This window comes from Marmota flaviventris, chromosome 19 (genome assembly GCF_047511675.1).
Source record: "Marmota flaviventris isolate mMarFla1 chromosome 19, mMarFla1.hap1, whole genome shotgun sequence".
Lineage (NCBI taxonomy): Eukaryota > Metazoa > Chordata > Mammalia > Rodentia > Sciuridae > Marmota > Marmota flaviventris.
In genome coordinates, this window is record NC_092516.1 from 28,337,924 (window position 1) to 28,351,711 (window position 13,788).

The 13,788-nt window shown below is 43.1% G+C and overlaps 1 protein-coding gene across 3 annotated transcripts in view; it reads left to right on the plus strand.

The window, feature by feature from the left end:
• Window positions 1-5,021: 5,021 nt before the first annotated feature.
• Window positions 5,022-13,788, plus strand: part of LOC139701304 (caspase recruitment domain-containing protein 11-like) — a 53,429-nt gene continuing 44,662 nt past the window's right edge. The window contains exon 1 of one of the 3 annotated variants that reach the window (XM_071605601.1): window positions 5,022-5,120. The gene's annotated coding sequence lies outside the window, so the exon portion shown is untranslated. The remainder of the gene's footprint in view (window positions 5,121-13,788) is intronic. The other 2 variants (XM_071605599.1, XM_071605598.1) reach the window with 2 other exon arrangements.

Sequence of the window (13,788 nt, forward strand, 5' to 3'; positions counted from 1 at the left end):
TTGAACATCAAATAAAAACTATATTTATAAGACTATGGGATAATACTACTGAGGTATAAAAGTAATAGATAAAAAGATTAAAATCTTGAGAGAAATAATTATGTACACAAACGTGTGATAACATTAATCACAAAACCAATAAAAAACAACAATTTTCTGAACAACATCTATCTCAAAACTATTTAAAATAAACATAGTTCAAAATAAACAACATTTATCATATGTACTAAAACTGTGAAAATCCTGTAAATAAATCATCTCCATGCTTGGTATCCTTAAAGGATAAGTGACCCAAGATGAATTAAGGAGAGGTAAAAAGAAATTTTCAGGAGGAGAGAGATATTCATGGCTAAAGGATATTCACTTTAGACCAAGATCAACCATTCATCGGAGCTGACATGTGGGCCCAATTGCTGTGGGTTAAGGATTTCTAGCACATTCTGAATGATAAACGGTTCTCTCTCAGGTCTGGCTGAGTAGCCTCAGAGCACCCAGCACACCTCTAGGGAGTCATCTGTGTGGTTGGAGTTTGAGACCATGAAGCTGACTTGGAGATTCAGGCTATTTCACCATCTTCAGAGGGTGGCTGTGGGTGGAGGTGGACAGGACTGGATCAAGAAGTTAGATCCTCGAGCATCCTGAATAGACAATCACTGACTCTGTCTGTCATCAAGCCAGGGATACAGAGTTTTGTCCCTCCCCTCAGGTCTCCATAGTTCCAGGACTTCTAGGCAATGAGGGTGCGATCTCGGCCCCACACCCAGAGCTCCGGATCATAAGCTTGAATCTGGAAAGGAAAAGAGCCCCCACCAAAGCTGATGACTTTACCGGATATTGAGGGGTTTGAAGTTATGGTTAATTTATTTTCCCATTCCTTAAAATTTATTCACCTTGATTTGGACTTTCTAGTCACTGTGATTCAACAGTGTACAAATATCTAAAACTACAATGTTGAGAGGCTTGATTCTATTAACTAAGTTCTGTCAGCTACAAAGGAGGTGACATAGCAAGGTGTAATTATTAGATTTATTTAGCCTGGTGACAAATGAAGTAGCTATATACGGATATCACAACATTATTTCAGCTATTACTCACATGGACGACACTTATCAGGATCATGTTATATAAAATGTGACACACATTTTTTCAGATTTCTTTTCAATAAAAATCGAGTATATTTTCCTATATCAGATAAATAAATTAAGCATTTGTAAAGATGCTTTGACAGATAGAATCCTTTTGGTGTCCCTTCCCATCAAATTTGAAAAGTTGATTTTATCAAGAGACAAGCTTTATCATTGTCCCTGATTTGAGTAGAATAGTGGTTGAACATTAGTAATATTTCTGCTTGGATCCATCAAGAATACTTAGTAACATGGTTAAATGCAAAACTGAGGACTGCCCAGGAAGTCCTTCCCTCCCTCCTGAGCTTTCTCCTCCCCAGAGCCCGCCTGCAGCCACCCACCTTCCTGTGTCGCTCCAGTCAGCCCATCCCTCTCCCCCCACAAGCACACACAGCACCACCCACCTCCTCACACTCCTCCTTGGAAACCCGAGTGTTCCAGTCCATGGAGCAGATGAACTGATATCGCAGTTTGTGGAACAGGGGACGCTGGGCGTAGCTCTTCCCATAGAGGAAACGAAAGATTTCTTGTTTAGGAGCCTGGTTGTCCTCCTCCATGTCATTGGCCAGGTAGCTGGGGAAAGAAACCAGGTTGCTCTTTAGAGGCACAACCAAGAAGGACCTCCCCTTGGAGTCAGCTTCCCAAAACGGACTCCCAGAGGACCATCTTCAGACAGGACTGCACCAGCCCTATTAAGTGTTATAGAGGACCATGCCTTGGTCCAGAGGACTCTGCCAGACACACACCTTCTGAAGAACTCCAGCTCTTTTCTAGAAAGCATTGAGCAACACAGTTGTGGGGCAGTCCTAAGGGGTGGTTGGACCCATCTTGGAAGAATTTTTAGGGTGTGTGTAGAAAGCCACAAATGTGAGAAGACTCCTGTATGAAGAACCAGAGGGGACCACCCTACACTGGACCTGTGCCAGGCTGGGAATTGGGCATCTGTCTTGGAAATCCAGAGGCAGAAAACAGAGCAATGTTGGTATAGATACAGGAAGGAAGAGCAGTCAGATGTGGCTGCACCTCCAGTCTCTCTGCCAGTGACAGGAGGTGCCCATGCTCTCCTCCACTCCTCTCAGGTGGGCTTTAGGTTTCCTTGACTCTTTAACAACTGGCCTTTAGGGAGCTTGTGTGTTGCTTTGACTAGGGAAGTGTGGGAAAGAAAAACAAACTATACTACAGTGCTGTGATCTCGTGAACACGGAGCAAACAGGACAAAGAGGCTAAAAGTAAAAGAAAGGTTAGTGCCCCTCTGCTCCCCTCCTACCCTCCCAGGTAGTGAGTCCTGATTGATGAAGGAGACCCAATACTCACAGAGCCAGAAAGAAGTGGATTCGTTGGTACTGCCAGGAGAAGAGGCCAGCCCGGCTAAAATAAGCTATGACCATAGACAGGAGGTACTGATGGAGAGAGAAGAAAAACACAGAGAGAGGTCACATCCTGGAAGAGGAGGAAAGAGGGGACAGGAATGGGAGTCTGGGGTGAAGAGTGCCCCTGAGAGAAGTTCACCACGTAAGGAGACCTGCTGGTTTGGGGAAGGACCTGAGACAGTCAGAGCAGTTGGGGGAAGAAGAGACTTAGTGTGTTCTGTAGGATCAGCTCTGAGGGGACCTTTTGAGGAAAGGCATGTAGGTCAGCTGGGTGAGGAGGGTCTTGGGTAAGCTGGAGAACAGGGGGTCCCAAGAAGTGCAAAGAGGAGAGGAGCCCCAGCAATAGGGATATAGCTCACTCTGTAGAGTGGTTGCTAGCCTCGCATGCACAAGGCCCTGGGTTCAATCCCTAGCATCACAGAAAAAAGGCTGTTGAGCACTGGGGTTTTGGCTCAGTGGTAGAGAGCTTGCCTAGCACATGTGAGGCATCGGATTTGATCCTCAGCACCACATAAAGATAAAAAATAAAGGTATTCTGTATATCTACAACTAAAACATATTTAAAAAAATAAAAGAGGAGAGGCGCCCAAAATCTCAGGTAACAATAGCCGAGAGAGGAGGATAGGAATGCAACACCCCAAGCAGAAGCAAGGTCCACCTGTCCTCACTGCATGGAACTGCTAGGCCCTGAAGAGAGATGTTGACAAGTCACAAAGGGTCAGGACTTGGCACATCTTGTTGGTTCTACATGGAGACAGAAGGACCGTGGGCTAGAAATCCCTCCTCATCCAGGCTGTGCTGGAGCAGGATCACTGCCCAGTAGAGAACAACCTCACCTTGTCAGACACTCTCAGATTCTTGTCCCAGGCCAGGAATCTTTTGACAACAGGATCTTCTGTGAACAGAACACTGGTGTTAGTTGGGAACCAGAAGGGGCTTCATGGGTGATAGACAACAGAGAGAAGAATAGGACCTCCACTGAAGAAGGTGTGGGATTGGAGTGCAATAGAGCCCAAAAGAGCCCGATATCCCAGTTGGATAGGAAAAGGACAGGAACATTCCTGGGAAAGCTGCTTTGCCCTGAAACCCCCCAGGGAAACAACTGAGTGAGGGTTGGGGTAAGAGATAGACGTCTGTATGACTAAGAACTTGGAGTAAACCGCGAGGGCCCATCATCCCCCAAGAATGCACCACCTCAGAATTAGAGTTTCTATGTTATTTTCTAGTTTGATAGGCACCGCTCAGGGAGGAGGAAATCTATTAGAACCACAGTGTCTGCAATCAGTGAGGATAATTGGAATCAAGCTCTGTGATCCCAAGCAGGGTCATTTTTCAGGTGTAATGTAATCATCCATCATCTAAGAGTTTCACAGGGTACATGGGTCCTGAGTCCTCCAGGAATGGGGATCTCAGGGATAGCAGGGCTCTTTGGAAAAGTGCAGTGGCTGTAAGTTCCTTGTTTGTGTAAAGAGCAGGATTGGAGGGCGCTACCTGGGTGTCTCCCTACCTAGAAGCCTCTTGAAAACCTCATGGTGTTCTGGTTGCACCGAGTTCACGCGCCGTTTTTTGAGTTTCATTTTGAGGCCACACAGTGACTCCACATCCCAGGGGTGATATAGCTCACTTTCCAGATCCTCCAGCTCATCCTCAGATTCAGTGGAGGACTCTCTCTTTCTCTTTAGGCCAGTGGTCTCAGGCAGGAGGCCAGATTCTACCCAAGGTACTGAATCAAAAATCCCCGGGGGATCATCATCCGAGTCTCCCTCAGATTCTGAGGTCCACTCTCTCTTCCTCGAGGACCGACATGGGAGGCAGGGTTTTACCCACAGACCTGAGTAAAGGAAGCAGAGTCAGGCTCCTGTATTTGGAACTCATCCTTTCATCCTCTGATACCAGTTCACCTCCGACACCCCAGACCTTCAACTGTTGCCTTCTTAGCTTGGCTGGTAGCTGTCTTCTCCTTACCATTGTCCCATCTCCCTGTTCCTCAAAACTCTTTCTCATTATGGACACTTTCTCTCATGGGTGGAGTGACCCTTTTTACATCCCCTGTACCCATTTCCTGAACTTAGATCTCATCTTCTAGCCCAATTCCTTTCTCTGCAGATTTTCCATCCATGTGGACTTCCTTGTCCCGTGGCCTATTCTGAACTTCAAAAGTGGGCTTCCCACCTTTCTGGCTGCTCTATCCCTTCCTCCTTACCAGTCATCATGTCAAATCAGTTCTCACTCTAGCTCCCTCACCTGATGGACCTGCCACCTCATCATCTACCACCACCTCCAGGTGGGATTCTGAGGTGCTTGGCAGGGAAGGCGATTGCCCAGACTGGGAGATTTGTTGATCCTCCATAAGTTCTCCAATACTCTGTCTTCCTTCTACAAAACCTAGGTTCTTATTAAGATAAATCTTTCTTCCAGAATTTGGTTGAATAGGAGTCTGTTCGCTCTTCTCCAAACAGGAGAAACCAGGTGAAGAACAGTACTGAGAACAAACTGTTGCCCACTGCACTGCCAGTGGTCAACAGAGTCTGTCCCTTCCAATCAGGAAGGTTGGAAGCCTCTGATGTCATCACTTATTCCAACCTGGCAACCAGTTTGAAGGAAAACACCTGCAACTGTCAGACTGGTATGTGCACCTGTCCTAGAGTTCTAGAGGAGATAGTCTCTGCTGTGACTGATCCAAACTCTGTCCACTTTGTCTCTGACCCCTTTTTCACTCTGTCTAGACACGAATTCTTCTCTCCATTCTCAACACAACACATGTTAGATACCCAACCTCTGGGCATTTCCATTTCAGAGTTCAGTGCAGTGGGAGATTAAGGAGTATGGCAAGGAAGAAGGAGGAGGGCAGAAATGACATGACCTCCCAAGAAGGAGCTCAGTATGTACAAAAGAACCCACATACACTGAATTATCACTTGAAAACCCTAAAAGGAAACACTCAGTTTAGCAAATCTAATCTGCTAAGTGCCACTGGTCTTCACTGTTTTCAGAAATCTGTTAAGGGGACACACACTCTGCACTTAGGCATGTTTGACACAAGGATTCCTTTTGAGGTCATAAAATCATAGGAAATTGTACCCATGCTCATGGTTTTCCCAGAGTGTCTACACTTTCTGGGAGTCTATGGATCACCTCAGGTTAGCCTCTCAGTTCCAATCAATCTCTCTCAGTTACATAGCATATTTGGGAGCACAGACATTGCTCTTGACCTGCATATTTCATTATCACCCATGCACCCTATGGAAAGTCTCACATGTAGAAAGAAGAAACAAATGGGAGATTTTCCCATTGAAGACAGAGAATAATATTTGCTGAGAAGATGGGAAGTGCATGGGATGTGACCCAGCACCCAGTGGAACTGGGAAGCTGCTTCCAAACGTCCTAACTCAGCCTTTTGCTTTCCAGCTGGGCATTCAATCCATGTTTTATCTTTCTGTCCACAAAATGTGTTTAAATGTGTAGAAAACTTGCCATGTTACCCATTGTGGTGTGTAGAGGGTGAGTGGTGTCAATTACATGCATGTCTCACTTAATAATGGAGATATATTCCTAAAAATGTGTTATAGGGTGATTCATCATTGTATAAACATCCTAGAGTGCTCTTACACCAACTGAGATGGCTACAATTTCACTGTGCTGTCATACTGTGGGACAAATTCATGTATGTGGTTCCATCGTTGGCCATAACGTCATCGTGTAGGGCATGAGTTTAAATTTCTGTTGTGCAACCACCTGCATCACTCATCTGGAGAGCTTTTCCATCACCATAAACAGACACTCTTTACCAATGAAGCATTAATTCCTACTTCTCCTTCTACAGCTCCTACTGACCACCATTCTACTTTCTGTCTCTATGAAATTGAAAACCCTCGGTACCTCATCTGTGTTGAAGACTGTGAACTCATACAGTATGTGTCCCACTGTGTCTGGGTCATTTCACTTTGTGTACTGTCCTCAAGATCCTACATTGCTGGAGAAGGGGTCAGAATTTCCCTCTTTCTTAAGGCTGAATAGCAGAAGAGAAGATAACATCTTTTGTCCCTCTGTTTATCCCTCAGTGGGCATTGGGTTGATTCCATATTTAAGCTGCAAGACTTTCTTTTGCCACTGTTGGACTTTATCAACAAGATCATGTTTGTTATTCATGCTGTGCTTGAAGTTTTATTTTGCATTTTAATGTCTTACATGATTCTGATGACCCCATTCCAAGCAGGAGTAAATGCAGGTTGATTTGTGTTGTCAGCTGAGAGTGAGTGTCCACCTAGTTTTGCAGCCCTGGATGTTCAGAGTTGAATGAGCACCCAGCAGCCTTCCAAGTGACCATGAGTTCCTTGGCAGCTCTCTCTCAGGTCCTGGCTGTCAGGAAGCAGGTCATGTTGCTGTGGAAAACCAATTGCATAGATGCTCCGCTTATTCGATTTCCCCATGATGTCTTTAAGCATCAGAGCTGCTTGGGTTCTCTCATAGCAAATCAGAAGTTCACACTCTCCCTTGTAGTGGACAGCCTTCAAGTACACCCACATGCCACATGATAATGTTTTGGTCAGTGATGGTCCACCTATATGATATTGTTCTCACACGATAGTATCGCCTGTTGATATAGGAGCCAACTTAGCCTCTGTAAGTATACTCTGTGACGCCCCCCAAAGTCAGATTTCCTATGGGCACATTTTTCAGTCCTTATCCTGAGCGTTAAATGATGCATGACTGTGTGAGAAGATTCTGTTCAAATTAAAAGTCCCCATAATTTTGGCCCAAATTCAACTCATAATTTGCATTTCCTATCTCTGCTGGCCACCTGGTCTAGACATGCTGCATGCAGTTAGGCAGATTTCATCCTCTTTTTTTTTTTTTACATTTTTTATACTAATTAGTTACACGTGATAGTAGAATACATTTTACATAAATGGAGTATAAGTTCTCTTTCTTCTGGTTGTACATGAGGTAGAGTTACACTGGTCATATAATCATATCTGCATATAGGGTAATAATGTCCCATTCATTCTACTGTCAATCCTACCCTCATGACCCTTCCCCTTCCTTCACTCCTCTCTGTCTAGTCCAAAATACCTCTATTCTCCACACACCCCCTTATTGGGAATTAGCATCTGCATATCAGAGAAAATATTTGACCTTTGGTTCTTTGGGATTGGCTTATTTCACTTAGCATAATATTCTTCAGCTCCATCCATTTACCAGCAAATGCCATAATTTCATTCTTTTTAAGGCTGAGTGATATTCCATGTATATATACCGTGGTTTCTTTATCCATTCATCTGTTGAAGAGCAACTATGTTGGTTCCATAGTTTAGCTATTGTGAGTTGAGCTGCTATAAACATTAATGTGTCTGCGTCACTGTAGTATGCTGATTTTCCTTTGGCTATAAACCTAGGAGTGGGATGACTGGGTCAAATGGTGGTTCCATTCCAAGTTTTCCGAGGTATCTTCTGACTGCTTTCTAGAGTGGTTCCACCAATTTTCAGTCCCACCAGCAATGTATGAGTTTCCCCATATCCTTGCCAACCTTTATTGTTGCTTGTGTTCTTTGATAGCAGGCACAGTCCATATTAATATATGTGATTACCTTGTTTTAAAATGGAGTAATACGTGCAGATTTTGTTTGAAATGTACCTTCACCTCTACAACTTTTTTCCTTCTATGGATATAGTCTGATGCAACAATAATGATAGTTATACTGGGGAGATAACAGAGTGAATCATTGTGCTTTGCAAATACCACTTTTAGCATAAGGTGACATGTAGGATCACTACAGTACAGTTTGTTGGGCAGTCCTCACAGATTCTAATTAAATGGGTGTCGTATTTCTCAGTACTGAAACACTCAGGGTCACTCCTGAGTCTACTGGGCTGCAGGAAATAACCACACAAGCGACAGAGATACCGGGCGTTGAGTCTAGCTTGTGGTGTCTGCTGTCAGCAGATTGACTGATATCTACGAAGGCCACACCCAGAGGCAGAGCAAGAGAAGGGGACACACAGAGGGCATTTTCGTTGACCATTCTATTCCAAACAGGGCAAAGGTGTAGTATAACAAAGGAATAGCTGAGTATAGCTCCTGAAGACATTCCTTCTACTTCTTGGGCTGGGGCAATGCCCAAGTCACCAAGTGATTGTTCAGAGCCTCTTGGTTCAGGATGGAAGGCATGGGTCATTCAGAGTAGCTCCCCACAAATGGGAATGACAGTGTTTTCACTAGAGTCTTTAAAATTTCAAAATATCTGTTTGGAGAAAGTAGCAAGGATCCTAAAGAATTAGAAATCGGGCAGTGGAAAACAATGCCCTTCTGGACATTCTTGAGCCAGAGGTGGCAAATTTCTCAAGAAGTGGAAAGGCTCCACATTTATGTGTTGTTCCAGAGGGTGGAACCAGTGGGGAGCAGCATTGGTGCATGAAGTCCACTCACAAAGGGTGTGGGCAAGGAATGGTTCTGAAAAAGTAGATTCTGAAGGGGAAAGAAATTTGAAAACAAGGACTTTCATGAGCTGCCTTCCAAGCACTTCCTAGTGTTCAGAGTCAGGTTTTTCAGAGATTGGTTCCCAGGGTTGTTTTTTTTTTTTTTTTTTTTGCAGACTTGATACCACAAAACTGATGAAAATTACACTAGTACTCTGCCACTGAGCTAAATTCCCCTTCCCCTAGTTCCACTTCTTTTTAAAAATATTTATTTATTTATTTATTTAATTTTATTTTTTTATGTGGTGCTGAGGATCGAACCCAGGGCCTTGCACATGCTAGGCGAGCGCTCTACCACTGAGCCACAACCCACGCCCTAGTTTTACTTCTTAAAGGTTCTGGACCTGACTCTCTTATTTATTTATTTATTTAAGTTGTTGATAGACCTTTATTTTATTTATTTATGTGGAGTGCTGAGAATCGAACCCAGTGCCTCACACATGCCAGACAAGTGCGCTACTGCTGAGCCCCAGCCCCAGCCCCCTGGACCTGAATCTTTAATAGGACAGTCTTGCCAAGTGATGTGCTATGTTTTGCTAAAATAGGGATGTAGGGATGGACCAGAGTCATTATTGTCAGGTTGGTGGCAGTGAAGCAGCCTGCCCTTGGGAAAAAAACATCAATCAGGTGCCGACAGAATCGCCTGTCAGTCAGCAGAATCCCCTGGCCAATCCTGGGGTTCAACCAGCTTCCTGCAACCAACTCCAGAGGGACAAGGGACTCTAAAAACACCTTTTCCTGTCCCAAGCCCTTCCCTTCCTGCCTAAGCCCCATAAAATCCCAGTCCGGTGGAGCTCCCATGCGGTTTCTCCTCACACCCTTCTTCTGTCCACTCTGTGGGTCTGATGAATTGCCGCCCAGGAGTGAATCTCAAATAAAGCCTTGTTCAGCAGCCTTTTTAAATCTGCCTCCTTTGGTCGCTGCCCACCTTGTCTTATTCTTACAATTATGACTTTGTGTTTTTTGTTGCTGACTTTCATTGTTCTGCAGTGAGTTACAAAGTCATAGTTATAGGCCACAGGACTTCTCCTTTTGAGTTTTATCAGTGCTCACCATGAACATGTTTGCATCTCTGTTCAAGTGCCTTCCCTCTTTGTTCAGATTTAATGTGTATTATCTTGTTAATCCACAGATGTACAAATTCTCTTGTTAGTAATTTAGCAAACATGTAGTTGTTGGTTTACTGGTTGCATATTTCTGAGTCATAGTGGTTTGCATTATACTTGCTTGTTTATGGTTTTAAACGCATTTAAATGGAATATAGCAAGCGTAGACTAAGAACAATGATATAAATATAGCAAGTGAAAAAAAAAGAAAGCCATAATATTTAGTTGACATAGTAGATATTTTATTGATGAAAATTATATTCCACTGTCAGCCTTACTTGTTTTGGAAAATATTGCCTCCCTTTATTTCTTTGAATCATGTTTAACAAAGCCATGCCTTGGATTCTGTTTCTGACCCTCCCTGTTTGTGGACAGGTGAATTGGCATTCTGACTTCATATGTCATGCTGCAAGGGAGATTTGATGTACCTTTTGAATTCTGCTCAGCAGTTATTTGATCTTCCTCAGGGTCCTCCTGGCAGTTGTTATAAGTGCTATCTGGGCCATTGTGTGTGTCAGTGTGAAAGGTTAAAGAGTAGCTTTTTCTATTGGACACCTATTCCTTTTTATTTAATAGCTTATTGAGATGTAATTTGCATACGCTGTGATGCACCTATTTAAAGTGTACAACTCAGGGGTTTATAGTACACATCAGAGTTGGGCAACTATCACCACAATCAACTTCAGAATATTTCATCACCTCCAAAAGAAATCCTGTCAGTACCCATTAGCTGTCATTCACCATTTCCCCCCGGTTCACCCAGCCCTAGGCGTCCTCTCATCTCCATTCTGTCTCCATAGATTTGCCTATTCTGGACATAACAGAAGTGGAATTATCCACTATGTGACCTTTTGACTGGCTTCTTAGTGTAAAATCTTCAGGGTTCATCCATGTTATTTTACATGCTCAGACCTTCATTCTTTCTTATGGCTGAATAAGGTTACATTGAAGGAATTGACTCATTTTACTCATCAGTTGGTGAATATTTGACTATTTCCCTTTTTGAACTATTACTAATAATGCTGCTATGAATATTTGCACACAAGTTTTTGTACAGACATGTGTTTTCATTTCTCCCAGGTATGTACCTGGGTCTGCCACACGACCAGCACTGGCTTCATTAAAGAAGGTTCGATTCATGAGTAAAAGCTAGGGAGTTTTAAATTAAAGAGATAAGATTCTAATTACCTTTAAAACCAGCTCCAGGACGGCTTCTCCTAGCTCCCGCCTCCAGCCACCTAATGAGGTAGCGAGGTTTATTAAAGAGGCTACCGAGAGAGAGAGAGAGAGAGAGAGAGAGAAAGAAAAAAAAATTGCAGGGAAAATCCCATCTAATGAAGTGTTAAGGGGGGCAGCATCCCAAGGTCAGGGGCCAGATACGCCTCTGCACAGACAAGCCCTCGGACCTGGAAAAGGGTGGGGAAAGCTCTGACACAGCTGTGTCTAAGCGCCTCTCACCCAGCCAGGGAGGTAACTCAAATCACGTGTGAGGATAGCTTCCCACACCTGGGAGTAGAGTTGCTGGGTCATTTGGTAACTCTACCTTTAACCTTTTAAGGAACTGCCAAACTTCTAAGGAACTGCACCTTTTACTTTCCCAAAAGATCATAAATATCAAACTAAAAATTTTCCCGACAGCAAAGGAAACAACCTAGAATCTGAAGAGAGAGCCTACAGAATTGGGAGAAAAGCTTTGCCACCTTCACCTCCAATACAGCATTAATCTTCCTATATATGAAGAACTGAAAAAACTGAACACCAATAAAATAACCCAATCAATAAATAGGCAGAGGATCTTCTGCGACCATAGAAGTGTCTATGGTCAGTCAACAGATGAAAAAAGTCAACATCTCTAGTAATTAGAGAAAAACAAATTAAATGGCAATTATTAAGAGTTCAAGTAACAATAAATGTTGGTGAGGATGTGGAGAAAAAGGTACACGCTTACGTTGTTGGTGGGACTGCAAATTGGTGCAACCACTCTGGAAAGCATAATGGAGATTCCTCAGAACACTTGGAATGGAACCACCATTTGATAACCACCAGTTATCCCATGTACCCGAAGTACTTAAAATAACATACTGTAGTGATGCAACCACACAGTGTTTATAGCAGCTCAATTGACAATAGCTAAGCTATGGAACCAATCTAGATGCCCACCAACAGATGAATGGAGAAAGAAAATGTGGTATACATACAAAATGAAATATTACTCAGCCTTAAAGAAGAATGAAATTATGTCATTTGCCAGTAAATGGATGAACTGGATACTATCATGCTAAGTGAAATAAGCCAATCCCAAAAAACCAAAGGCTGAATGTTCTCTCATATGTGGATGCTAACATATAAGGTGGTGGGGAGAGAAGTTCATTGGATTAGACAAAGGGGAATGAAAGGAAGGGAGGGAGTAGTGGGGGTGAGAGAATAGGGAAAACAGAATGTATCAAACATAACTTTACTGTGTTCATATAAGAATACATGATCACTTTAACTTCTCACCTTCTACACCACAAGAATGGGAAGTTAGAGTCCATGTATATATAATATGTCAAAATGCATTCTACTGTCATGTATATCTAAAACAAGAACAACAAATACTGTGGAAAAGGTAAGAAGCAAACAAAAAATCCAGGTAGGAAAAAGTATTTGTAACACTTTAAATAAGGAAGCAGTGTCCTTAGCATATAATGTCTTCTGCAGTGACTACGAAGAGAACCCACAGGCAGTAGAAAGACAGGCAGACAACACGAGCAGTAGAGAAAACAAATGACTTTCAAATGTATAAAATGTTTAGCTTCAATTACAAAATAAAATCTGTTAGTACATTGCTCTGGTGAGGCTGGGTAGAAATAGGCAGCTCTTTTTTTTTTCCCCCAATGCCAGGGGTGGAACCCGGGCAATTGCATGCCAGGCAAGTCCTCTGCCATGAGCCAGGTCCCTAGCCCTCAGGCAGCTCATTTTGTTGGTGAGAAAGTAAATTAATTGAATCCCTTGGGATTGTATACACCCATTTTTCCTATATATTTGACGTGTGCAAAGGAGCTCTTGTAGGGATCTTCATCATGGTGCTGTTCCTAGAAATAAAACATCAGAAAACACTATGTGTGTCCAAAGTTCATTGATTAGGTGAAACTACTTCATCCATTTCATGGTCTGCTGTGCACCTTTACGTGAGAAAGTGATTCCTGGATATGGATTTGTGGCAGGCCCCTCCCCTGTGCCTCTGATAGTGTCCAGCCGAGGGCACACTAGCCCAGAAGCTCTGCCTGACCTCTGCCTTTAGGCTGCTGGCACTGAAACAGGTTGCACAGTGGTGGGGGGAAAAAGAAAGAGAAAATAAGTTGTGAACAGTAAAGGGTGATTTCGTGTGGGCTAAGGTACAAGACATCATATGTCATTTGCTGGTCTTCTAAACAGAATATAATATGTAATGTTATGTACTTTCCATGGAAGGAGACACAGCTACTTGTTATTTCTAGAAAAAGTAACTGAGGACTAGGGTTCAGGGAAAGGAGGAGGTTCTAAAACTTAATTTATTATTATCATTATCATCATCATTGTTGTGTGGTACTTTGGATGGAACCCAGACGTTTTGCGTGCTAGGCAAGTGTCCTACCACTCAGTCCTAAAATGGAGTTTTTATCAACTTGACCCATTTGCAGTTTTTAACTGTTACTTGTGTTACCTTCACTGAATCAGTGAGGTTTTTTT